The sequence below is a fragment of the Dermacentor andersoni genome, chromosome 1 (assembly GCF_023375885.2).
Source record: "Dermacentor andersoni chromosome 1, qqDerAnde1_hic_scaffold, whole genome shotgun sequence".
NCBI classification, from domain to species: Eukaryota; Metazoa; Arthropoda; class Arachnida; order Ixodida; family Ixodidae; genus Dermacentor; species Dermacentor andersoni.
This window is the reverse complement of record NC_092814.1, coordinates 247,008,707-247,034,786: the sequence shown is the minus strand read 5'-3', so window position 1 is coordinate 247,034,786 and position 26,080 is coordinate 247,008,707. Positions and strand designations below refer to the sequence as shown.

The 26,080-nt window shown below is 44.5% G+C and overlaps 1 protein-coding gene across 2 annotated transcripts in view; it reads left to right on the top strand.

Moving 5' to 3' along the window:
* LOC126547914 (tachykinin-like peptides receptor 99D) overlaps nt 1–26,080 on the top strand; it is a 915,613-nt gene that overhangs the window by 303,221 nt on the left and 586,312 nt on the right. For both annotated transcript variants that reach the window (XM_072284127.1, XM_055063611.2), the window contains exon 3: nt 3,700–3,808. The gene's annotated coding sequence lies outside the window, so the exon portion shown is untranslated. The remainder of the gene's footprint in view (nt 1–3,699; nt 3,809–26,080) is intronic.

Genomic DNA, 26,080 nt, shown 5'->3' with positions numbered 1-26,080 from the left:
GCCACTAGCCACCAGCGCGTAGCAGACGCCCATTGTTGAGGCTGCCCAGCACTGCGCCTGCAGTACGAGTATAGCGGCCGCCAGGGGCACAATAGCGCTGTGATGAGGCACCCGCGTTGCCCAAGAGTGGCTTGCGGGCTTCGCTCGATAATGTATTTGGACCTGAGGGCAAATTTTGTCCCAATAGTTAAGTGCCTGTCTCAGATACTGTAATGTCAGAACAGGTCTTGCGGATACGAATCACCTCCGTAAGAAAAAGGAAACACTCAAGGCGGCGAATGTGTAGCTGACGTGCTAAGAATGTATGAATGAATAAATTTTTTAATGAATTGTGATAAATGAATTAATTAATTAGTATACACAATATAAAAAAAAACAATCATGGTGTGCGTGCATGTGACCGCAGTGTAGGTGTGGTATTCATAGTGACGTATGGCGTTTCATATCATACAGCGCAAGCCTGAAATACGTACACAACAGACACAAATACACGCGCTTCTTGTGTCGATATTTTCCTGCTTGCATTACTGGAACACCTCACGATGCCATACCAACAAGCCCACGTTGCAACACTCGTCGATTTCATAGCGAATTTCCTCTCCGATGTCTGAATACGAAATCCGTGTAACAGTGACTGACTTTTGAGTGTGATTCGACAATCGGACAACCTTGCACAAATGAATGAATGAACGACTTACTGGATGAATAAAAAATTGTGTAATCAAGTAGCTAATTATCTATTTAAATAATTTAATAATTCATCTAATTAATAATGAAGGAATGTTTTTGAAGTATCTTCTTTGACCTAATCATTTGGAAAGAGGGAATTCAGGAAAAGATAGATTACCCGCCGAGGTTGCTCAGTGGCTATGGTGTTGGGCTGCTGAGCACGAGGTCGCGGGATCGAATCCCGGCCACGGCGGCCGCATTTCGATGGGGGCGAAATGCGAAAACACCCGTGTACTTAGATTTAGGTGCACGTTAAAGAACCCCAGGTGGTCGAAATTTCCGGAGTCCTCCACTACGGCGTGCCTCATAATCAGAAAGTGGTTTTGGCACGTAAAACCCCATAATTTAATTAGGAAAAGATAGATTTGTGAGAAGTGCTGGCTTTCTTAGGATAGAAGCGGTGTATGACACCTGTCTCCCTCTCGAAATATAATATTGTTTTTAAAGGGAAACTCCGGCGTTTTTTTAACCACATTAGGATATTGTCATTTTCAAATGGCATTGACAGTCCTTTCACTGGTAGGGTGGTTCAATTTGCTCAAAAACTCATAAATATTATTAAATAACCAATAAACGAAGTACGGAAACCCAAATGGGTAGCTGCTTCGTGTGACGTCACGATGAGTCCTTAAGGTCAGATCCTACACTACCGTGATGCAAACACTCAGAAAGCGTGCTAAACACGCTGTACACAAGGAGCTAATGCCAATACAGCGAAGCTGACGACGTCTTCTGACGACACGGGGAGCTTTTCCAGCTTCTTCGAACTAGACAGAAGCGATTTCAGCGACGATGTGAACGCTGTAGGATTGCCACTTGCTTTTGATCCACCGCCGCGGGAGGCAGCCGACGCTCCTTAAGCTTAACACATCGTGCTACGGCAAGACCAAGAGAAGCACCGGTTATCACGTCTTTAAGAACGTCGATTGTCAGCCGTTGTCTCGTAGAAAAAGAAGTCAGCTTCGTAGCTTCTGGGCGATGTGCCGGTGTAGTCTCTGTCGTCGCAAACACAGGGTGGTCAGTAAAGAAGTCATACATTCGTGGGCAGGAGTCGAGAACACGCAACCAATCTTTAATATTTGTTTTCAGGAACACTAAATGACTTGCAGTGATATCGATCGGCAAATAGTCAGATTGCAAACGAGAACGTATGTTCAAAAGTTTATAAAGGTCATTGCATGGACGCCGACAATCGCCGAAGTTGCCCTTTAAGCACACAAACAGAATTACCCACATTTGTTGTGTTTTCTTTGTTTTTCTAATAATAACGCAATAAAATCAAGCAATACGTATAATTAAGTGAAGAAATATAATGACATATAAATGTTCGATTGCTTGGTGACGTAATTCTTGAAATTGACTCTTGCACTGCGTATGTACGCGTTGGCTCTGCGTGCGTATGTAACATGAATGCAGAACCCACCGCTCGGCGATTCGTAGGAAGCGTATAGGTTGCGACAAAACGCTCGTCTCGTGGCATCCGTGTCCTAAAAACATCACCGGGAAACTTTACATAATTATTCTGTAGTACGTTCCCTGTTGAGCCATTGGAACCGTCAGACCACTTCAACGAACGTTTCTGTGACAGGCCACGGTAGCAGCCTACACCACTGTGTTTCTTGGTCGCACAATAGGATGAATGTACTATCTTATCTTGAGTTGGACGCTCTCTTCCTGCGATAACGTTGCATCGAGAGTTTGTTTGAGCTTTGCTTCATTCTGCTTCTTGGTGTTAGCGCTTTGGACAGCGATCGCTGCGCTCCTGATCGATCTTTCACCCGTAGTCGGAGCTTCAGTGAACGTGTCCGTGGTTCCCGTAAGTCAAATTCGTTGATTTTCTGTAAATTAGAAATAAGTGATCAAGCCGCTTCGCAAAAATATTGAAGACAACGAGCGTGAGCTTGAGTTCCAAAAGACAGCATCGCCTGCACCAGGACCTATATGCCGTTAATATATTCCTGAGTACCTTCACTCCGCATGTGGTTTATTTATTGCTGTTCGGCGTTTGCGAGTTAGGTTTTTTTGCGCTGGTTAGCCCAACGCAATGGCTAAGTGGTTTTTAGAGTGAAACGTTTTTTTTTTTCTTCTTTCGCCTCCTCGTAGACTACGGCCCTTTGACTCCGGGACTAAATTCACAAAGGTTTTCGTTCGGAAGTTCTCTTTGTCATTGACCGGCCGTCTTTGTCAATAATAGGTCCGGCATCGCGATTGGCCGGCATCAGCTCTTACGAACAATTCCAGTCTAAAAACTTCTTTCTAAATACGGGCTCTAAGCTCGTATTGACACACACGCACAAGAAGTCCCTACTCTATAATGCTCGTAAGAGCAGATGTCAGCATTGTAAGGTTGGACATACTATTAGCGAGTGGCCGGCCAACTGCAAGCAACACTTACGAACGAAAAGCTTTGTGAATTTGGGCGCTAAATCACTTAGTTACATTCTTTGCTTTCTCTTTCGTTCTCGCTCATTTACTCATACACACTGAAGGTCTCTGATTAAGAAGCTACCGAATTAATTTTAATGAAACATGAAAAGCAAAGCTGTGAAGCTGCAGTGACTGTGGGAAAACTACGTTTTATTTGAGTGCTACCCTCATTTACAAGAACTTGTCAGTCCTTGCCAAAAAGAAAAAAAAAAACACGGAGACCATGATTACAACCATGTTGATTTCTGTAATAGGAAATCGCAGTGCTCTTAACTGCATTTATTAGTACCTCTAAAGCTGACATAATTGTTTCCCTAGTCTACTGCTCAAACTACATTATTATTTGCTTCGAGCGAGTGTTGCTAAGGCTTATTCGCAAATCGGTGGTATATTCCGAAACAATGTACGTACATATTATCGATTTCGTTCGTTTTACGCAACGTGATAGGCGGAGCATCCGAAGTAACAATGTCCTATTTTTATAAACAACAAAAATACAGAGTGATAAACTTGGTATTTCAATTTTTTTCTCATCGCTTTCAGGCTCTGCCTGACCTGCGCGGGCCTCCCAGAGAACCTCGGCAGTGCAGCTCTACGTAAGCCACCGCACTGAAAGCGCTTTCCGAGCGCGTTTCCCGCCTTCACCACTGAGGTGAGTCAACAGCCGCAGAGTGTATGCGCTGCAAAGACAAATAGGCAGAAGACAGAGAGCGAAAGCTTCGCTCTCCCGGAAACAGGTGAAACAGTTGCATTCGAAAGCTGCTTTCAGCGCGGGTGTTTCCATGTTAGAAAACAAACGAACAAGTGGAAGAACAAACAGAAAACAGCGCCACAGTAATGGTCGCCTGTCGAGAGAGACACTAACGCTCCTGCAAGTGCGAGGTCACATTATCATCGTTCGTTTGCTCACAGGGCGCTCGAGCGTCTGGGGCGCTCTTGTCTAACAACAACGACCTCGCGCTTGTAGCGCACAACTTGGCACAACGGTTAGAAACGCGCTCAGAAAAGCAATTTCGCCCGTTCATATGTCACCTCCATGAAAGGTATCAATATTTACGTTAGTCCCCACTTCTGCGTAAGAAATCTCAAACGAGGCATACCATACGCGTTTATCACTACACCGTTAAGATTCTTACTTTTGCCTCGTCGATACGCACAAACATCAAAACATAGAGAAAAAAAAAAGACATGGCTGTACACACATGGCGGTTTATTTATTTTATTTGAACATACTGCTAGCCTCACATATGAGGCTGTTGCAGGAAAGGGGCAGGATACATATTCAAGAGAACACAGTTCAAGTAGGCGCGGACATAGATAAGTTTGGGTGAACATGGCAGTACATATGCACTCTATAATCATTACACAATTTCTATAACAGGAGCGGGGAAAAATAGTAGTAAACGCCATGTTAGAAGGTTTAGCACACAGAAGAAGAACAAAGAAAGAAAATGCAAAATTTTTGGGATGTGCAATGCGCAAGAGACAAGATTCAGCAGGTATTTATGTCACGGCAGAATACAAGACACTGCTAAGTGAATTAGAATGCCATTGTACGACGCAGCTCACCTATGTGCAGATCGTAGCTACAGAGTATTGTTCGATAACTTGGCGATAAAAATTTCGAGTGATGTACAGGTGACAATGTCATCAGGCAACATGTTCCATTCACGGATTGCATGTGGGAAAAAGGAATACCTGAATATGTCATTGTGAAATCTGTATTCTGTTAAGTGCTTGGTGTGTTTTGTTCCAGAACTACGTGTGTCTGTCTGTAGCAAGTAGTCACTCGCATTGATTTTCGTACTGCCATTAAGGAGAAGGAAAAGAAACTTAAGACGAAGTAGTCGAGCTCGATTTTGTATAGTGGGAAGTTCAGCTTGCCTTAATAATTCTGTGGGGGAGTCAAGACGGCGATACTTATTAAAAATAAATCTAATCGCTTTCCTTTGTACGCTCTCCAATTTTGCTATGTACTGCTTACGGAAGGAAAACCAACATACTATTCCATATTACAGTATAGGGCGAACTAGTGACAGGTATGCTAAGCGTTTAGTATCTATTGATGAGGATCTAAGCGAGCGTTTTAACGAGTATAGAACTGCCAGTGATTTATTAACAATATATGTTACCTGCTTGTCCCATTTAAGATCTGATGAAATTATGACACCTAAATATTTGTACTCTTCTACTTTCTTTAACATCTGTCCTTGTAAACAATACGGGTAGTTCATGGGCGCTCTTTTATTCGTCACTATCATACAAACTGTTTTCTCTGTGTTAATCACCATCTGCCACGTTTGGCACCATTGTGTTATATTTTCAAGTACACTGTTTAAGGTTATCTGATCATCACGACAGTTTATCTCCTTGTAGATAACACAGTCATCTGCAAACATTCTTACTGTGGCGTTAGTATTAATGTGTAAATCATTGATAAAAAGAAGAAAGAGGATAGGAGCTAAAACGACTCCTTGTGGGACGCCAGATCGCACATCGCCGCAATCCGAAGAGTAGTCTTTGAAACATACATATGGACGTCGACCTGTAAGATAACTTTTTATCCACTTGGTGATGTTGTTATCACCGAGGTAGTGGATAAGTTTTTGAAGCAACTTTGGATGGGAAACTCGATCGAATGCTTTAGATAGATCTAGGAATATCATATCGGTTTGACTGCATTTGTCCAATGTAATCACTAAGTCGTTGATTGTCTCAATCAATTGAGTAGTCGTAGACAATCCTTTTCTAAAACCATGCTGATTAGGGACAATTAAATTATTTTTTCCTACGAATGACACTATGTGTTTTAGGATTATATGTTCAAGGATTTTGCCGGCCGTACAAGTAAGCGAGATTGGTCGGTAATTTGCTGTGCTGGTAGGATCACCGGATTTATGTATAGGGCTAACCTTAGCAGTCTTCCATTTCACCGGAACCTCGCCCATTTGCAATGATTTAAAAAAGTAATCAGCAAGAACTTGGACATCCATTCCGCGTAGCGCTTCAAAAATGCATTTGGTATGTTATCAGGTCCACAGGATTTTTTTGGGTCTATTTCAAGTAAGAGGGAAAAAATTCCCGATTCGGTTAAGATTAAGTCGTCTAGTTTTGCTGAGTAGCTAGGAAGGGATTGAAGGTTGGGTTGTTTACTGTTGTCTTGTGTAAATACTGAAATAAAGTATTCATTGAACTCTGTAGCCTTTGCCATAGCTTCAGTTGGTGATGGATTACTGGTCTGACGTGACTTCGAATTAAGGTATCGCCAAAACTTAGACGGAGATGTTTTGGTAAAATTACTTAAGGTGACATTCATGTATTCATCTTTTGCCTTTTTTACGGCTGACTTTAGTGCCAGGGAGTTTTCGCGCATTTGAATAGTGTAGCCTGGTAGCGGTAGTTTATTTCTCAGTTTCCTTAATCTGGCAATTTTTCGCTTTAGTTGTATTATGTTTCTTGTTATCCAAGGGTTTGTCTTACGTACTGGTTTGATCTTTGTGGGACTATATTTTGATAAGCAGTGCTGAATGATTCTTTCTAATGTTGACCATAATCCATCCACTGAAACTGTATGATCATTCGAGAACGTTGTAAAAGTGGAGTAAGAGTGATCTAGATAATCAAGAACGCTGACGTCGTCGGCATTCGCCCAGTCGAAAATTCGTGTACTCCCTTTTTGGGTGGGCGGAAGTGCGCCTAACAGTAAGCAACATTTAGTAGCTTTGTGGTCCGATATGCCGTCGACAACTTCCCATGAAACGCTGTCTTCTACGATAGCATCACTCACAAACGTCAAATCGAGTATATTCCTGCTTTTTGCAGTAACACGTGTTGGCTCTCGTATGATTTGTCTAAGGCCAAGATTAAAACAAAGATCAAGCAGTACCTCTGCGTGAGTTGTATCAGCTATGTTATCAAGGGAGTCCCATGCAATACTAGCAAGGTTGAAATCCCCCGTAAGGATTAGCTTTGTAGTATGTGTAAAATGATTTTCCATATAATTTGCTAGCGCGTGTAGCATATCATAGGAAGTATTAGGGGGCCGGTACATAGTGTTTAAAAAAAGGGAGGATCGATCTGTCATGATTTTGCACCTAAGTGCTTCAGCATCAACCATTTCAGGCATAGCTGTGACGTAAATATTTTCCCTTATCAAAATTGCTACGCCACCACCGCGAGAGGACCTATCTTTGCGCATGACAGTATAACCCGGAGGGAATATATCGCTGCTTGAAACATCAGGAGAAAGCCATGTTTCGGTTATTGTTAAAATATCTGGTCTATGTTCTATAATAAATGCCTCAAGTTCTGTGCTTTTGTTCACAATACTTCGGGCATTTATGTTCACTATCACTAGGCTGGAGGGCGTTTCATGTTTAGTCAGTTTTATTTCTTTGGGACGGCAGGTTTCTTTCCCACGGGCACTCGGGCTCCTTTATGTTCGTCCCAGACGTAAACTTGGCCATTGATATTAATCTTGTCGTACACAAGTGTAACTTGTGTACGACAAGATAAGTACAGAGAGCAAAGCTGAGTGTGCTGAAAAAAGAAATTAAGAAATAAATGACCGCTACACACTATCATTTCACGCAAAATATGCATAGGAAATGTCGCAGCCTCTGAGAAAACAATAAAAAAAAAACTTTAACCAACATGAAATCGCTCGCAAAGGCTGTTTTCTCCACAAATCAAAACTTTTCCAACCAAGACATCAGGATGGCGGATACGATGTTGGAATCCCTTTCGAAGCTTTCACTATATAACGAGTTCATGCCAGTAAATACTACTACTGCTACTACCAGCACCACTACTACTACTACTACTGCTACTGCTACTAGTTCTTCTACTTCTTCTTCTTCTAGTTTAGGAAGACAGATTGCCGTGTTCAACTTACGGAACGGTGTACGAGAATTGAATTCCCTCGATAGTCTGCAAACAAAGCCAAAATAGCGCATATCCGCCTTGCAAAGCGTTTAGCCTGAGCTGAAATGCCTAAGGTTGTATCAAAAGGTACTCCGAGATCTCACAGACCTTACACAATGTTACAGAATCTACAAATAAGAGAAAAACTGTTTCGAGTGCGAAATTAATGACTTTGGTCTTAGCAGCATTCAAGGTGAGCTTACTATCTTTGCATCATTTAGAAGAAGAAAACATGTGAGACTGCAGGATGCGACAGTCATCAACAGTCTGAATTTTTTTTAAAATGTTGATGCCATCGACATATAGAAGGAATGAAGAATTCTGAATAGCGGAAAGAATGTCATTAATGAAGTAAAAAAAAGGAGTGGTGCTAATAGTGATCCTTGTGGGAGGCCGCTAGTTGGCATGTAAACAGAAGACATTTCGCCATTGACGTTAACATAACATAATCTATCAAGAAGATAACTGCACCAGATATTGACAATCGGCGAGTCAACACCAAAGTGCGTAAGCTTGATCGGAAGCAGTGAGTGGCTGGCTATACCAAAAGCGTTGCAGGGGTCACCGTAGATGGCGTCAACTTGCCCCCTTTGAAGTACCGGCGCGAAGATCTGTCGCATGAAACTTGCGAGAGTGATAGTGGAGCGCCCAGCGTAAATCCATGATGATTCCGAATCAATGAGTTCTTCACAGTAAAGGATGTATCCATGATAATGTATTATGTAGAGCAAGCTGAAAAATCTTAGCCGTAGAACAGAGAAGAGAGATCGGGCGATGTTTTTAAACATCGTCCTTACAGCCAGATTTGAATAAAGGAAACACACGAGCAGTTTCCCACATATTCAACGAGTTATTAAATATAGTTGTCAATACTGGGGCAAATATACTTCTGCAAGCTTTTATAATTGCGTAGGGGATGCCATCAAGGCCGTAGCATAGGGAAAGCTTCAAGTGCTTAGGCCATTCGCTGATGAGGTTTTCATCAAAGAATGCAGCACTGAAGCTTATTTATTTGTTGGAAACGATAAACGTGGCTTTCTAGCCAGTCTTCGAAAGCCGTCTCTCGATGCCCATTCCGTTTGCTCCTTCGCTGTCTTGGCTGGGAATGTCGGCAGAACACGTGACATGCTATTATGAGAGACGGTAACGTGGGTAACTGAGCTTTGTTTCGCCTTTCTATTTTACCTACGTTATATATATATAAACACTGCTTTCCCAGGGGCATCCGCCTAGGAAATCTTCCAATATATATGATCATATTGACACGTGTACTTATCTTTATCAGGCGACCACGTTTCGCCGCTTAACAACTGTAATCGCACAGCGAGGGACGCGCCTGCATGTATCCGACGTTTCTGGAAAGTTATCGATGCTTCTATCCGGCTGTCTGTTGTCGCCGAACCTTGTGTTATCTGATTTCATCGCGTAACGCGAGTGGTGTAGAACTTTGTGGAAGGCACGCGGGTCCAAACGATTAGTCTGGAACATTCGACGACTGCTCTATAAAAGCCGATGCGCTTGGCCCGCTGATCAGATTTACGACGATCGCCGACTGTGTTCGCCGCTCTCGTTGTGCTTTAAGTGTAGCCTGTTTTGTGGGCACAGGTTCGCCCAATAAAAGCTAGTTTTTGCCTTTCACAGTATTGCTACTGTGTTCTTTGACGTCACGACCACGTGACAATATCATCAGAAGCCAACAGACAAAGACCAAGGACAACACAGGGTAAATTACTTGTGCTTGCTAATTGAATTAAAGAAATGATAACTTAATGCTAATGAAAGTGGATGAAAAATCAGCTGGTCGCTGGTGGGATACGAACTCTAGCCTTCGCATTACGCCTGCGATGCTTCTACCAATCGAGCTACCGCGGCGCCGTTTTCCCATACACGTTCTGGGGTACTTATGTTTTACTACTAGACTAACCTATATATATATCGTGACGGAGGCGAGGTGCAGGCGGAGGATATATTTACAAAATATTTACGAGGAAAGCTGGGCAAGAGAAGACGTCTGATCCGGCCCACGTGGAAGCGTCGTCATCGTCTTCTTCATCGCTCTCCCAAACCTCGCGTTCAACCTGTATCGATCGCCCCGTAACTTCATATAGTATATGTATGCCACGATTTCCTGGGCCGATAGCACTCGGAAAGCAGTTTAGACGGAGAGAGAAATGCCGTGCAACGTGTGAAAAATGTGCGATTAGTTTTCAAACAGGAGCATTTCATGTGCATTTATTCTTATAAGCGTACTACAACCATAAAACGCCTCGAAAAGGAGAATTAGTGCTAAATAGCTATGGCACTTTGGAGCAAGCCTTTTCACCTCCACAGTGTCGAGACGACGCCGAGAAGGCTCCTCGAATGTGGCCGTAATTTGTTCATTCGCTGATAATTGCGCAATAAAATGGATTAACTGGAAATTTTTAACACTCGACTGCTTTAAAGAAACGTTGCGCACACAACAAAACTGAGCCTCAAAATACATCCAGGCAAGTGAAAAAAAAAAAAAAAGCTGAAAGAAACTGAAACTGAAGTCAACATCGTTTACACTTAAACTGACGCTAAGTTCGACAACTTTTGCACACTACTGCGCAAGAACGTAGGAAATGTACGCATGCTTCTCGCGGGTGTTGAACCACGAGAACGCAAGATTTCTTTGCACTGTTGCTTTTAGCATAAGAAATTATGGAACGGTGGGTCTTATTCAGGAAGTACTGCTGTGTGCCATTGACTCATTTACCGGTGCCGTACTGCAACCTCATTTGTGAACAGCCGGGACTTCTTACAGAACATTTATTATGAAATCTCCGTGGGTAGCTGTCGGCGCCTGTCAGAGGTGCTGCCTATTCCTAACCTATGAATGACGGGGGAAAAAGCTATAAGAGGAAATGTTATACGGAATAACATTAAAAAGGCAATTGAAGAGTTTTGGTCAGTGGATGTTTACTTTTTAAAATGCGCACGCTGGCAGTAAAGCTGGCAATTCAATTTTAAGGAGTAAATGGTTGTGCCGTATTTGACCATATTTTCCGATGTTGCCACACTTTGCGATGTAAATCCGCACTGCTTGCGCCCAAGCAGGGTGAAAGTAGTGCATCTGAAGAGTGATCGAATGTGCTCCACCGAGGGGAGCCCTACAGAACGCTCGAAAAGCCAGAGTTAAATACTTCACTGTCGCATGGGCTATTTACTGCAATTGCTTAGTTGTTTTGTAATGGCATAAAATGATATCCAGGAGCGTTGCCGCACTGCAAGTCGGGTCGTGTTTTTCAGAAGAGTTATCTATTTGGCTACTTGGTAAAGTATATTTGAGAACGATGACGTCCGAAGCATGGGACCAAAGGAAGACGAAAAGCTCATGGGGAAAAGTTCGAGAAAAAAAATACATTCCCAGTTGTTAATAGCGCTTGTCTCGTCCGTCTCGTCGTCCTATGGTCCCGTGTTTAACGCTTCATTGATGTCGAAAGGTCGTACGCTCATTGCGGCAACATCCTGTTATGAAAATTTGTCGACCTTCGCATGACTTTAAGGGTATGCTGAACTGCCTTCATCGCCACTGCATGCGTATTTCTTGTAACCAATTACCGCGCTGCGATTGCGCTGCTGGCGCGACTTTACCGCTGGTTACGACGCAGCGAGGGAACGAGGCGGCCGATCGACGCCGGTGGAGTGAGCACGGGGCTTTTGTTTCGCTTTCACTTGTGCACCTCTTGCAACAAAAGGAACACTAATGTTTCTTGTGTTATTATGACCAACGCTGGGTTTCTTTGTTCAACATATCCAACGTTTGAACGTCTTCATGTAACACTTTGTTTTATAATCGTTGTAGTAATCTTCCTGTGGCCTTTATTCGTTCTGCGCTGCCTTGTGCTTGATTCTTTTTTTATAACTAGACCATAAGAGAATCCTTTGTGAAAAGGAGTAGTGAATAGGCACGAATGTATCCTGAATATCACCTATTGAAACGACAGAGAGAACGAAAAATAGAAAACGCGCACCAGAACAGACTCGAGAACAGCTTCTAAACCACGAAATCAATTCCTCAAATAACTGCAACTGACCTTCCTGCGCCTTTTGTCTGGCAGTTGTTGTAGTGATTGGATGTCGCGCGCCAGCCCCCAGAAAAAAGAAGAAAAAAACGCCACGGAGAAAAAAATCAAACGGAATGAACCACGCTTCGCGTCATGAGAATTCCAGCAGCGATCTCTGACTAGACGTCCCGCAGACGCTTTTAGTAAGTGTTTTAAAACCAATCACAACATCATTATACTCAAGGTAAAAAAAAGCCGTAATTATTACAGCAGAATATTTTATTGAATTTTACAGCTCCCTCAAAATGGAGTACTTTCTTCCTCATGCCCCCTCGCCTACAATGCGGTTATCGCGCTCTCGTGTGCAAGTGCATTGCCGAGTTTATACTAACCACACCAACTAAACGTGTGACACATTTGTGTGTAATAAGCGTGACACCCCTTCTTGTTTGAAAGTTCAGAGGACACAAGAACATTGCAAAAAAAAAGTCACTTTCAGAAGGACAAGATGTTCACATACACAGAGCGCGTTTGGATAGCTTATTTCAGAAATGAGAAAAAAAAATAATCTATGCGGTGTTACGTTGTCTTCTGCTCTATTGTACATTGGCTGCTGTGGAAACATTGAGGTAGACAGTAGTCCGGCTACTCCATTTCTTAATGTGCGGCATCATATGAGAAGTAAGTTCATAATAGTAATTCAACTTTAGATAGGACAAGCGTCTTCCTGAAGAAAACAAGAGTTACATCGACTCGGCGGTGGCATAACTCAAGTTTGCAACAGCAACGCGCCAAACGTGTTTAGCGCATGCCACCACGACATCACCGAGTAAATGAGAACGTGCATGCGTTGCCGGTGCGAACGACGGGAGCGCGCGACGCGCCCTCGGACAGCATGCCGGGTAAATACAGAGGTTAACCTTGTTGTCGCCGCTGTCATTGCTGGGCGCCTCATCCGATTAGTGCGGCTCGATGCGCACAAAGTGCACGATCTCTGAGCGGCCGTGCCTCTCGTCAACCACACCATAGACGCGCAAGCTCGCGGAGCAAGCGAACGACCGCCAGGAAAGTGTCTGCATTGAGGCTGCAAGACAGTGTAGCTTCGCCGCTGATCACAGAGCAGCTGCTATTTCTCGAAGAAGTAAACAAACTGCGTTCGTATTGGATCCGTCACAGAAGTGCCGACTGACCTAAGTCGGCAACTGAAGTGTCAATGCTTAAGACTCACGTAACAGAAAGATGAATAATAAAACCTCCTAAAGGCTCTGGGAAACTCCGTCGAAAGGAGAGACTGCATGCATAGCCGCTTCAGGCAATTTACGAGTCATTGTACATATGTCTGATTACAGTAACGGTAAGCGGCGTTTACGCGAGCAAGCCGGTGAGTCAGCTCTGTTCGCGCAAAAAGAAGAAAAAAAGGAAAGCCAACGCAACACTCACCTTGCTACTAATGATAGAGTCAAATGAAAAATTGATGTCACAGTATAGCATTCTGTCCTTGTTGAATACGCCAAGGTTTTAACATTCTCACATGAACAATAGACCAGCGGGCTCAATTAATTAAGGATGAAGGCATAGATATTCGGAGCTTCTGGGTTCCCGCGTACAGTGGCATTCCTTGGCATGAACAAGCACACCCTCTGGCCATATCGCTAGGAACTCCAAAAGAAACAGCAGAGCCGGACTACCAACTGCCGGCTGAACGGAACTGCCGGCTCGAGCTAAAGGAAGCAAAATACGACTCGTAAAGGTATAGACAGACAAAGAAACGGTGCATTCCATTTTTACGCGACGAGACGCCGTCGCACGGAGTCAGAATGGGAACAGCAATAACCACTGCTGTGACCTACCGATGCCAACAAATACAGAGTGGTCCTGCAACTGATCCGCCAAAAGGGAGAGAACAGACGAAGTGCCTCATATGTGGCCTTCAAACCCCACCACAGTTGGAGCATATCTTGTGTGAGTGCCGATTCCTTGGCGGCCAAGAGGCAGCAGGCGCTCCTGGGACTGTTTCTCCGTGGTGCAGACGACGAGGTCTATGGTGCGCATCTAACAACAGGCTCGCCTATACGAGCCTTTTAGGTTTTATTAAGAACAATGGCGTCTATAAATGCATTTAACGCCCAGGCCCTGAGGCTATCTATTTTTTTTAGTTCGTTTTCAATAAAGACGTCCCACCACTCACTAAACACCACCGACTGCACCACCTGAACGCTCCTTATAGGGACTGTCCCCAACCTAGAGAACCTTTTTTTTTTGTCGGCATTGCTGGTATAGGAGTGGTATTTAAAGAAAATTATTGGCTTCCCTGTCGGACTGAGCTATACAACGCCGCACATATAGAGTTTGATGGCGCACAAAGTACTGAGCATATTATGTGCGTCTGTCCTCATCAAAGAGTACAGATATGCTCCCTCGGAACTGCGCTAATTTGTCTTGATGATCAGCCGCTTTCGAAAGATACCATTACGGGATGGATACTTCAGCGGTCGCCACAAACCTGCCGCGGATGCTCAGTGGTTATGGCGTCCTCTTGCTCAGCACAATGTCACGAGTCCGGCTATCGGCCTCGGCCGTCACGTTACGATGTTGGCAGAATGCGAAACGCGCTCGTGCTACTTGGATTTAGGTGCTTGTTATAGAACGCCGGGTAGTGGAAATTAATTCAGTCCGCAATATGGCGTCCCTCATAGCCCGCGTGTTGCTTTGAGACGTTAAACCCCATAATTTGAATTTCAACAGTCGTCAATAGCACAACACCATGAGGGGGCTCTTGTGCTTTGCAGCGTCGAATATGGCAACGGTGATGACAAAAGACGTTACGTAGACGAACTCCGCGGAGTAACAGGGCAGATGGAAGGGCGGAACGAACCCCATTTCTAGGGCTTATCTGGTGCCGTTTGCAGTGGCGTAGCAACAGGGGGGGCCGGGGGGCCGTGGGCCCCGGGTGCAAGGGGCCATTTGGGGGGGAGGGGGGTGTCATTTACGCCTGAAGACACCCCTCTTTCCGCCGGCTTGACTGGGCGCAAATTGCAAAGAATGCTCCGGTATCCAGTAGCCCGAGCTCATGCATCCATGCGTTGCGCCGCAGTATTGTCCACTGCAGCTCTATCAACACCCCACGAAATAGTTGCACGAATGTGCGGGCTAAAAAATTTAATTCGCGAAATCGTCGCTAAACTACTCGCCTTAGCGGAACGTTTCATGTGGGGTGCGCTCGTGCTGTGCGTTCATGCTGGGAGCAGGAGTCGTTAAACATACAGTGAGGCGTTGTAAGGCGTTGGGGCTCTTGGGTCCCTCTTCCGTTCAGAACGCGCAGCGAAGAGGAACAAAGACAGCAGCAAGAGGGCGTTCAACCAGCGCGCCCGGCGCTCGCATTTGCGGCGAAGCGTTCGTTGAGAGCGACGTTGCATAAGTGGGACCTTCAAAAGTCGCGAATGAGATTCTCTGGAGCGTCTTCAGACTCGATTTGGCCGAAAAGTTTGGCAGCGTATGACTCGACAGGCTGTAGTCGCGGGCCCGCCGCGATGTCCGGCTCGCTTTTACTTCCCCTCTCCCGCTCGCTCCGAGAAGCCGCTGCGAAACCTGCCGTTATGTTTCACACTTTCCTTCTTACTCTCGAAAGTTTCAGAAAACTGTTGTTGTTGTGTGACTTCATGTCACAAGTACAGTGTCTGTATCAGCTGCACAGAATTTTATAAAACAAGAAAGGTGAATCTTGAAAGGATATTTCTCGGTCGAGATTCTATGAAGTTATGTCTTGTTGTGATTACTAGGAACTCGGTAGCGCGAAAAATATGGCAGATAAATAATAACCATATCCCTAAAAATCCCGTAATTAGTACTTATAGAGGAAGCACTTCAATTCGAGAATTGAGGACTCAGTCATGTTATTAACTCAACAAAAACTTCTTAAACAAAATCGTTTTGAGTGCTACAACCTACAGTACTTTGGCACTGCGGGTGGCGCCCAGTATATGTCAGCAGCGAAAGAAATATGAAATAGTGGACCAGTGACGTTGATCACTTAATCCTCTCCATTGCGAGTGCAGACCAACAGTAGTGCAAGCTTTCGCTGGCACGGGCTTCATCGCGGCCTTTTCTCTCTTTTTTTATGGTGACGCCAAGATTCGACGCAAAGCGTGCTTTATTCTGTTTCCAATCTTGCGGTGGTACCGCAGCTCGGATAATCACGTTTGTCCGTATAGCAGCAAATGAAAACAAGGCTTTATTGATCAGAATGAAGAGATCTCGTAATTGTCATAGCATTGGCGCACGCGCAGCGGGGAGGCAGGTAGCGTTTTCTAATAGGGTGGGAAGATCAGCGTCACTGACTAACAATTTAATTTTCCTTTTCGTTCAGGGCTGCCCACAGAGAAAATACTGCGTGCCATAGTACCTACGACGATTTTTGTGAAGTTGTTGTTGGGCAAGGTATGAATGTTGGTCTTCATTTTCGCAAATGCAATATTGCCGCTAAAATTGGTAATTCAAGCTTATTATAAAGATATTCTTTTGTTACTTGTGACGTGAGTCATGTTTTCCACGATGCTGCATTTGTATTGGCTGCCAAGCCTTACAGTCTGACAGAAGATGTGCACATGGGCTTATCACACGTTATCAATGCAGCCCCCCCCCCCCCCCTCCCGTGTTATTTGCCGCAGGAAAAACAGCGTGTATATTTGCTGCATTCGCGATCTCTGGGAAAGAAAGCGAAGGAGAGGGGGACCCGGGGAACGTGCACGGTATCCAAGGCGGCTGTACTGGTGCTGAAGCCCAGAAATTGTCGATATCCTCGCCTTACTCGACTACATAGGGGGGGGGGGGGGGGGTGACAGAAGACCTATGGGCCCCGGGTGCCAGACGACCTAGCTACGCCACTGGCCGTTTGTGCAATAAAGTTCATCCCGATCTTCCCAGAACTGGGGTTCCAGAAAAACGTCGTGTTTGGTACCCTATATTAAGTGAACGATGCACAGATGACGGCTCAACGACGCATACTGCAGCATAACAGAACGGATGTATATGCACGAACGGACAACTCAAGAGAGCAAATCCAGTGTTCAGGTCCTAACTTGTGTCACAGCAATACGTCATAGGCACGTGAGCCTGTTCACGTTGCTTGTTTAGTCACTTGGCAACATAAATGCACGCAGTGTGTTATTAGTACAAATAAGACGCATAGGATGATGTGAAGTACTTGACAACGGGAAAAACCTCGGCGCCAATTAAAGCACGCTTCTTGTAGACTATCCGAGGATGATCCTTGACCTCTTTGGGAAACTATCTGCACTTGCACTTTCCACCACTGAAAATCCCCATGGAAGCAATAGCTATGCGCTGTTTGAAAGAGTCGAAAAAGTAGAAGCCTCACATCACAAGAAAGGAGATTCATGATCTTGGCACCGAACTGTGGCCAATGTCAATCGAATGACCTGTAGTGTGTTATTTTGGCACGCAAATGCCAGCATTGTCGATGCAATAACAGCGGAATAAGTAGTAGATCTTACGCGTCACCATTACCTTTCTTTCATTTTTTTCTTTTGGTTTTTGTAACCCAGAAGATTTAATTCTTAGTCAGGGTGAAAATAATGTCTGCTTAGAATCGTCATATACTGCAACGTATGTAAGTTCACGTGCGCAGATGGAGTTTAGAATTCGCTTAAATGCATTATCAGGCACCTACTATAATACAGTTATTAGGTCTCCTTGCCGTGTAATTGGAAGTTGTTTAACCTATGTCGTAATTATTTGCCATTGTATTCCCATAGGTTGCTTATTTTCGTCTATTTCTTTTTTTCCTTCTTCATTTCTTGCTTTCTTGCAATGCACGCTACTCTGAACAGCAAGTCTGTGTAGTAACGCACGATGAAAAATAGAGTGATAACTAAACGCACTTCTGTGATGAAGGCCTCAAGCGCAATGCTATACCTCCTGAGGTCTGGATACACTGTCATACATGATACCCTGAAATCTCGCCAGTGTACCCAGTTTACGGTGTTAATGCTCTTCGCCTTTCTCAGTATTTATTACCATCTTTTTGTTTTTATTGTATAATTCCTGAATAGGTTTCTTTCTCGCTGTGTCCGAACGAAATTGGCTTCGATTAGCATTCCTGCCTTTAACAGCCTTCTCTCTTGAAAGAAAAGTAGTAAGCACCAGCTAACATCATTGTTGATTATGACGGAAGGAGGCTAAGCAAAAAACCAAGAGAGTGGAGTGAAACGGCGTCCACACTATACCATTCGGTACTTTATTGTCTTTTGTTGTTCGTGTTGCTGCTGTTCGTTCTAGGAGCCTTGAGGCAGGTGGCTGCACGGAGCTCGAGTCCCCGCAGCGAGCCTGGCTCTTGACAAACCTTTCTCTCCAAAGCAATGCGTTCTCCGGGCAAACTCGAAGTACGTCTTACTTGTTCGCAATTTGACCCAACTATCAGCGACTGTTTCTCCTCTGTGTGGTATTTTCCTCGCATTCTTGCGGATTAGATGCGATTCCAGGTCTGCGCTTGATGCCACCACGCAATTTGCTAGCAAACAGATCCACTCCTGTTCTCACTTTACTGGAAAGGACGGAGAAGACGCACGGAAAGGGGGGGCGGGGTCAGGGTATTTGAAGAAGGAGGAAAGAAAGTGCAATAGGTGTGTTGCTGGGCTGAAGAAAGGAATTCGCGTTGGGTTCCTTTAATATACTCGGAAGCAGGCGCATGGACGATTGCGTTGAGCCACTGCCACGCGGTGTACAGATAATTGAATCTAGCTCTGGTAACAAAAGGCCGCTGGTGCACATTCAATTTGTTGTGTATTAAAGATTCTGAGAGCAAATTGATCAGGTGCCGGAATACGGGGTGAATCTGCTTCGTTTCTGAAGCAATCATGAAAACGAGAACATTGAACTTTGCTATAGGGTCTTCGTTTGTTTTTCTTATTTTCTTATTTTGTTTTGTTGGGGGGAACAACTGCTTCACTGCATTGCGGCCTCGTTGCTTGCTTCGAAGCTCACAATAAAGATTAATCGTATTTTACTGCATTATTGCTAGATTCAGTGCTTTTCACTTTTGTGCATGTCACGCTGCAAAGAGAGGGCGATAAATAAAAGTGAAGGCATCGAATATCCAGTTTGTGTTTGAATCCTCCTTCACCCATCCTCTCCCCACTCTGGTTAACCTCCCTGCCTTTCCCCTGTATTCTGTTTCTTCTTTCTCTCTCTCTCTCTCCATTAGAAAAAGCTTATGATATTGAAGCCACCTTGTCAGCCTGACGCACATGAGCTTTTTCATCAGTTTTGCCACGCAGGACGTTAGGGAAACCGGTCGATATGTGTTGAAGGCTGTTCTGTTCTTTCAGGGCTTATAACTATCCGAACAACCCATGTCGACTTACACGATGACGATACATATCGATTTATCCAGATATGGTTAAAGAATGACAAGAGATGATTATTCCAATCCTCAAGTTGGTTAGAAATTACTTGATTGGTGATTCCCCCCAGTCTCAGGGCACAGCGGCGGCGCGAGGAGTCCATGGCTGTGTGCAGCTCCCTCGATGTGGATGAGGCATCCATCACAGATTGCGTAGCAGGCGGAAATAAGAATGACGTCACTGCGGATTTCCCAAACTCGTGAATGTCCTCAAACTCCTCAGCCAGAGGCATCAAACGTTTGTCTTTCAATAAGAAAAGTGCGACAAAAGGCTTCAGTGGTCTAGGTGGACTGAATGGATTGTTTACCACCCCATATTCTAGACATCAGAGTAAACACACTTAACTTTTCAGAAAAAGCGTTCCATTGATTCTTGCAGAGATTCTTATTGTGTCGGCGAATAGCTGCGCTGAGTCCGTTAAGCGCCGTCTTCAAAGCACGGTCTCCCTTCTTTGGCACAAGTTGCCTCTCTGTTTTTCTACGAGCAGCGCACGGATTACGGGGCTTTATGTCGGGAGCCGGAAAGTGCTGGGGCAGCTTTAGAGTTGTAGTTGCTGCTGCCTTGCTTGCTATCATCTCTTGAATAAGCTCACCAGTATACTTCACAAGGCGTGCTCTGTATTTGTTCCAGTTAATCACCTTGCTAATTTTATGCCCACTTTTATGAAACCTAAGAGCCCTTATGAAGAGCCCTTATGAAGATCGCGAAGTGATCACTTCCCATCCGATCTATTCTTATTTAGCTATTTGTCTTTCTGTGCAGCTGGCCGCAAAGTAACTCTCTTTACGATGTCCAGGTTAAACAGATGTTGTTGCCTCATATAGTTGATCTGGTAAGTGCTTCAAAACTAGGCCGTGAATTTCTTGTCGCCTTTCTCTATTATACGGGGTGCCGGCGGCACTCGCTGAAACAGCCGCTTCAGTAGTCTTCACGCAAGTGTCTCCTAATCGCGGAAAAAACGGTGGCGCACTTAAGCTGAAACAAGAACAACAAATTGCTCCAACAGTCGCAAGCAGCTTACAAGAATAATAACGACATATCAATTTATCATTAGCGTTTTGAAAGCTGCAATTTTGCATAAAAAGGTTGCGACTGAGGGGCCGGCAACTGTGAAACAAAGGGAAGCGAACGTTTATCGTATCCATAAGCTTGCATCTTGCGAGAGACAACGCTGGTCCTGTATATGACTATCTTCTGTGTCCCTTATTTATTGTGCATTGCTTTTCCATGGCCTAACTTATGGTGCAAGGCCAGTATGTAAGCAGCGTATGGAAGACATGCTGCTCAAAGATTGCATCACAGCAGGCTGTTCACCTTCACATTGCTTCCGCAGTTTCAAGCAGAGAAATGATTGAAATAAAGATCTCTTGGTTCAAGTATATCTATACATCTGTGACATTGGAAGGAGACGGATGCCATACTGGGAAACATTCGGGGCTGCAAAGTTCTCGGAATCAGTAGCACTAAAGCTTCCTTTCGGCTTTAATGTGAAAGGTGTGCTACGCAAAACCTGCCACAAAAATTCGGAACCCCTCTTATCTGCTAAGGAGTTTTGAAACTTTTCGCAATGACTGCGCTTTGCAGCGCGTTATATAACCGCAAATTATGACCACGTGAATGCGCAAGTGATGCTACAGTAGCCAAATGGGCGGGTTTGTGTATAGTGACATGTAAGCCGTGTTTATTGCTGCGATAGTAGGGCATCGCATCGTATAAACACATAATAGACTTATTGATGCATAGTGTAAACATATCTACTTCGTGCGCCAGACGGAAGTAGATCGGAATGAAGAAGTCAAGTACGCGGCTGCGGCACGAACTTAAGGGCGAACAGGCGAAGAAGCCCGGCGTTTGCTGCTCCCCTCTCACAGGTGTGGTGTGCGTGATTAACACTGTCGCGAGTTGGGTGTCCAACCGAAATATTTTCGGATTCGGTTCGGGTGCTGGTTCGCGGTTTTCGCTTCGGTTCAGGTTTAGCTCCGGAGCGAAAAAAAGAAGAAGAAACAATCCGAGGACTTTTAAGCACTTCTGAGCTGCGTATCAGGGGCGTAGCCAGGGGGGGGGGGGGGGGGGGGGGCTTATGGGGCTTCAGCCCCCCCCCCCCCCCGAAATTTTTTCGTGCTGTCCATGCACCGCCGACCAAAGCAACTCCCACCGCCGGATGATGATGATGATGATGATGATGAATCCTCAACAAATGGCACAAACCCACTGTGGGGGATAGGCCACGAATCGGGTGGTAATATGATTCAATAAATAAAATAAATTGGATAATAAATAAATAACACAGGAAAAAAAATAATCCAAGATGCAAAATAAAATGTGAATACATGAAATAAAGTATTGATCAATACTGTAGTAAGCCTTGCGGTGATAAGAATGGTTTAATCATTCTCGATTTTGTCTAGAACGTCTTTTTCACGCTGGAAAAGCCATTTCACCGCGAAAATTGCGAACTCGGGCTGGATTTCGCGGCAACCCCCATGCACCGGGAGTCACATAACGCAAGCAGCCCCATCCGTGCACAGTTTCAAGGACGTTTTGATGGCGAAAGGGCTCGCCGCGGCATGTCGCGGAGGCGGCAGAATCTACGGAGCGCGTGAATGTTAGTTCCGAAACCTTATGGGTATAAATTCTCATAAACTTTTGATGTGAAAGGTGCATTGACATTTCCAAACGTGTGCTTTAGATTTTCAATTGCGGAACTTTGTAAGTTTAATGTTCCCATGAATATTTGACGCCAAAGGTTCATTAACTTTTCCAAAGTCGCACATCGGGCCATACAACGACACAAGCCAAATCAACACACTATCAGACAAGTTGACAAAGCCCGCAGCGAGGCCCAATGAGACTAAGCGTTGTGGTGGTTCATTCGTGACGTCATGTCACATAAAAAATATCAACATTTTTTTTTTCACCCCTGCGCCAAAGCATCCAGTGAAGACACTAAAGCCAGCTAAGGTGACTACGTTCTTATTTATTTTTTCTACTTTGACTTTTAATCACGAGGACACATTGAGCCTCTTCAATTTTTTTGTTCTCGCTCCCCTACCCGCGGGCTGCCAGAGCCAGCCAGAGCGCATGCGTCTTTCTCGTGTTGCCCCGACCACCGCGCGGCGCACTTCGGTGCCCGTTCGGTTTTCTCTGTCCGAGTGTATTTTCGCCTGGCAGAGTTTTGGACGCTTTCTAGCTAGCAGCCGATAAAAAGACACAATGGTCGCTCGCCGCCATCACTGTGGGGACTCGACGGATTGCACCGCGTTCGCTTGAGCGCAACCTCTGCAGAAAGTCTTGTCTCGCCGGTGTAGAATACCGAGCAGTATGCGCATGGCTCTTGGTGGACCAAGCGTCTCGTTGTTTCTTTGATATTCCTTTAATAGCCACATTAGTTGCCCAAAGTAGGCATTCGATTGTGACCAACATACTTTCCATTGCGTTTTTTTTTTTTCATTACGGTTGTGGCGGCGCGTTGTGGCGGCGCAGCGAATTGTCGCATGGTGAAAGTTCTATTTTGTTACTTCTTTTGCGGAAAGTAATGGGCCATGGGACGCTTCAGCTGTCGGATACTCTTATCATATTATTGCGATAGCAATTATATGGGCACTCTAGGCGCATTCTGGCCGTCGCCCTCATGTTCCGCAAAGTCCAAGGGCGATAATATCGTGACCGCGCGCCGCATGGTGTATGTGCGAGTGAAAGCGTGTGGGGGGGGGGGATTGGGTGAGCCGACGATGGTGGCTCACTCTTGTGTGCGCAAGGGAGAAAAGTGAGGAGCAAGTGTGCTGCCTTCCGTCGCGCGCGATACATTGGGGTGAGTGGATGGAATGGGGGCGGGATCTAGGATTCTGTGAATCTGTGATTGCGCAACATGTTTATTTGCTGTGTTTGACCCGGTATATACCGTGACTTTTTCTTTGATACGTAGATTTATTGGAGACTTATACATATGTTTGGATATCTTGTTGCGAGGTTTTGTGCATACGTGCAGTGTGAACTTTGTTTCCAGTGGCACTTTTTTGCCCTTTATCAAACTGTATCTTCGCATTTGTATATTCTATTGTATCTTCGCATTTACAATGTACGAGGGCGAGTCAAATGAAAGTGAGCCTACCCACCTGCGCAATTATGGTTCTGTTCATTATCTGCAAGGCCTGCGCGTAGCACACAGGCATCTCTCATGTACAAAAGTGACACGCAGGTGTGAGGATAAATGTTCTTTAATGCGCTCATACACTGGGTTGAACATGGTTGCGTGACGTAATGGACGCTGCAGAAGTTGAGCAGCATGGTGCCATGAGGTTTTTGACAGCTGAAGGCGTTTCCCAAAAAGAAATTAGTCACCGTGTGACTGCTGTGTACATTGAACATTGCATTTCATTGGTCACTGTGAAGCGTTAGAACAAATGGTTCAAAGAAGGACGTGAAAGTTGCAAAGACGATCCCAGACCGGACCAAAGCCATTCTGCAATCACCCCTAACAAAATTTCAAAGGCTGATGAGCTGATGACACAAGAACGGAGGATAAGCATCGATGAACTGGCAGAGCGTGTGAACATCAGTCACGGTTCGGTTCACCGTCACCGTTCAGCCATAATTCATGAACATCTCGGTTGTCGGCTCTTGTGTGCGCAATGGGTGCCCAAGATTTTTAACCACCGCCAGAATACGGAGAAGTTCGGCGCTGCCTTTACTGATCTGATTCGGTATCACAATGAGGGTGACGATTTTTTGTCTGCAATTGTGATCGGATACGAACCATCATACCACTACTACGAGCCTGAAACACGATGGCAAAGCTTACAATGGAAACACTCGAATTCACCACCCCAAAAGAAAGCAAAGGCCGTCATTTCCGCCGGAAAGGTGTTGTTGACATTTATTTTTCGATCGTCAGGGGCCTTCACTGATAGAATTTGCTAAATCTTGAGAGACTATCAATTGTTTCCAATATTGTGAAACGCCGGATCGGCTGCGTGTCGGAATCAAGAACAAACTACGTGAAAAATTCAAGAATGGGGTAATCTTGTTCCACGACAATGCCCGTCCCCACATAGCTGATGTGGTTAATACAGAACTGGCAAAGTTCAAGCGGGAAACGCTGCAGCATCCGCCATACAGCACAGACCTGTCGCTTTGCAACTTCCACATTTCGGGGCAACCGAAAAAACAGCTCAAGGGAACCAGATTCGTCTCGGACGATGACGTGAAGGTCAGTTGCAGACGTTTTGAAGCAACAGCCCAAGGAGCTTTATGAGGCGGGAATTACGCGACTCGTCAGTCAACGGGACAAATGTCTAAATGCTCATGGAGGCTACTTTTAAATAAAGTGCCCCATTGGTCATATATTCGCATTAGCTCACTTTCGTTTGACTCGACCTCGTATATTCTGCAGAACTTCTGCTTCTTATACGTGTTCCCTGTTGCGACTATAATTTCGATGCAACTACTCACGATACACGACCGGTGACAGCTGATCCTGCGTTATACATTCGAACAAATGACAACGTCATTGAGATTTTTCATTGGCCGTTGCATATGTACAAGAATGTAAACAAGGATCTTGAATGACAAAGTTTCATTAAAATATTTGTCCTCAACTTGTTCATTTCATGGCCTTTACATTTTCCATATCAGCGGCGTGCACTGATTTGCTGGTCTCGAACTGATGTAGTTCTAAAGTTTGTGTGGCATTTTCTTTACTTACTAAATAGACAAAAAACATGGAAGCATTGACATCAGTTATGTTGGGCACAATTTTTGGCTCATACGAGTACATTATTTTATGAAAAAAATACATATTTTACTTGTATTGACAGTGCGTAGCGTTCAAGAATTTATTTTATGAAAAAATACATATTTTACTTGTATTGATAGTGCGTAGCGTTCAAGAATTCGTTTGCAGCATCTTTGGCAGTGGCAATGCAGTTATTATTCATGTGTTTGATCCCTAGGCAAATTGTTTAAGAGGAAGCTTTAGCTCACGCCCAACTTCAAGGCGGCCTATTCAGATACATGTAAAACGCAGAAACGCTTTTCTGAGATAACTCCTGAATCGATTTTAATGAGATTTGTTGCATTTGAGAGAGTAAGTTAAGTTCTAGTGTCTGTTGGAAGCGGAATCTCGATTAAGGGCCCGAACTTTGTTTAAAATATTTTGAAAAATTAGAAACTTTGAAAAAAATAGAAGCACGAAGTTTACAAATTAATAACTCTGCATCAAGAACAGATATCGCGGTTCTGTAAAAGGCATCCATTACACTATTCAAAGCGGACAAATTGGATATGTCTATTTGTACCTTACGTGAATTGGTTGTGTTATCTACAAGGGTTCTGCAAAAGCCGTATTTCCATAATACTTAATTTTTTTAGACTCATCTGTAACATCAATTTTGTCCGCTGTAGGTGTACTATCATGTGCAATTCACAAAATTGTGATATCAATTTTATTGCTGATTTACAGAGTTGTAAACTTCATTGTTTCGTTTTCTGAAAATTTTCGATTTTTGCCACTTTTCAATAAAATATTGACGACCTAAATCGAAAATTCGA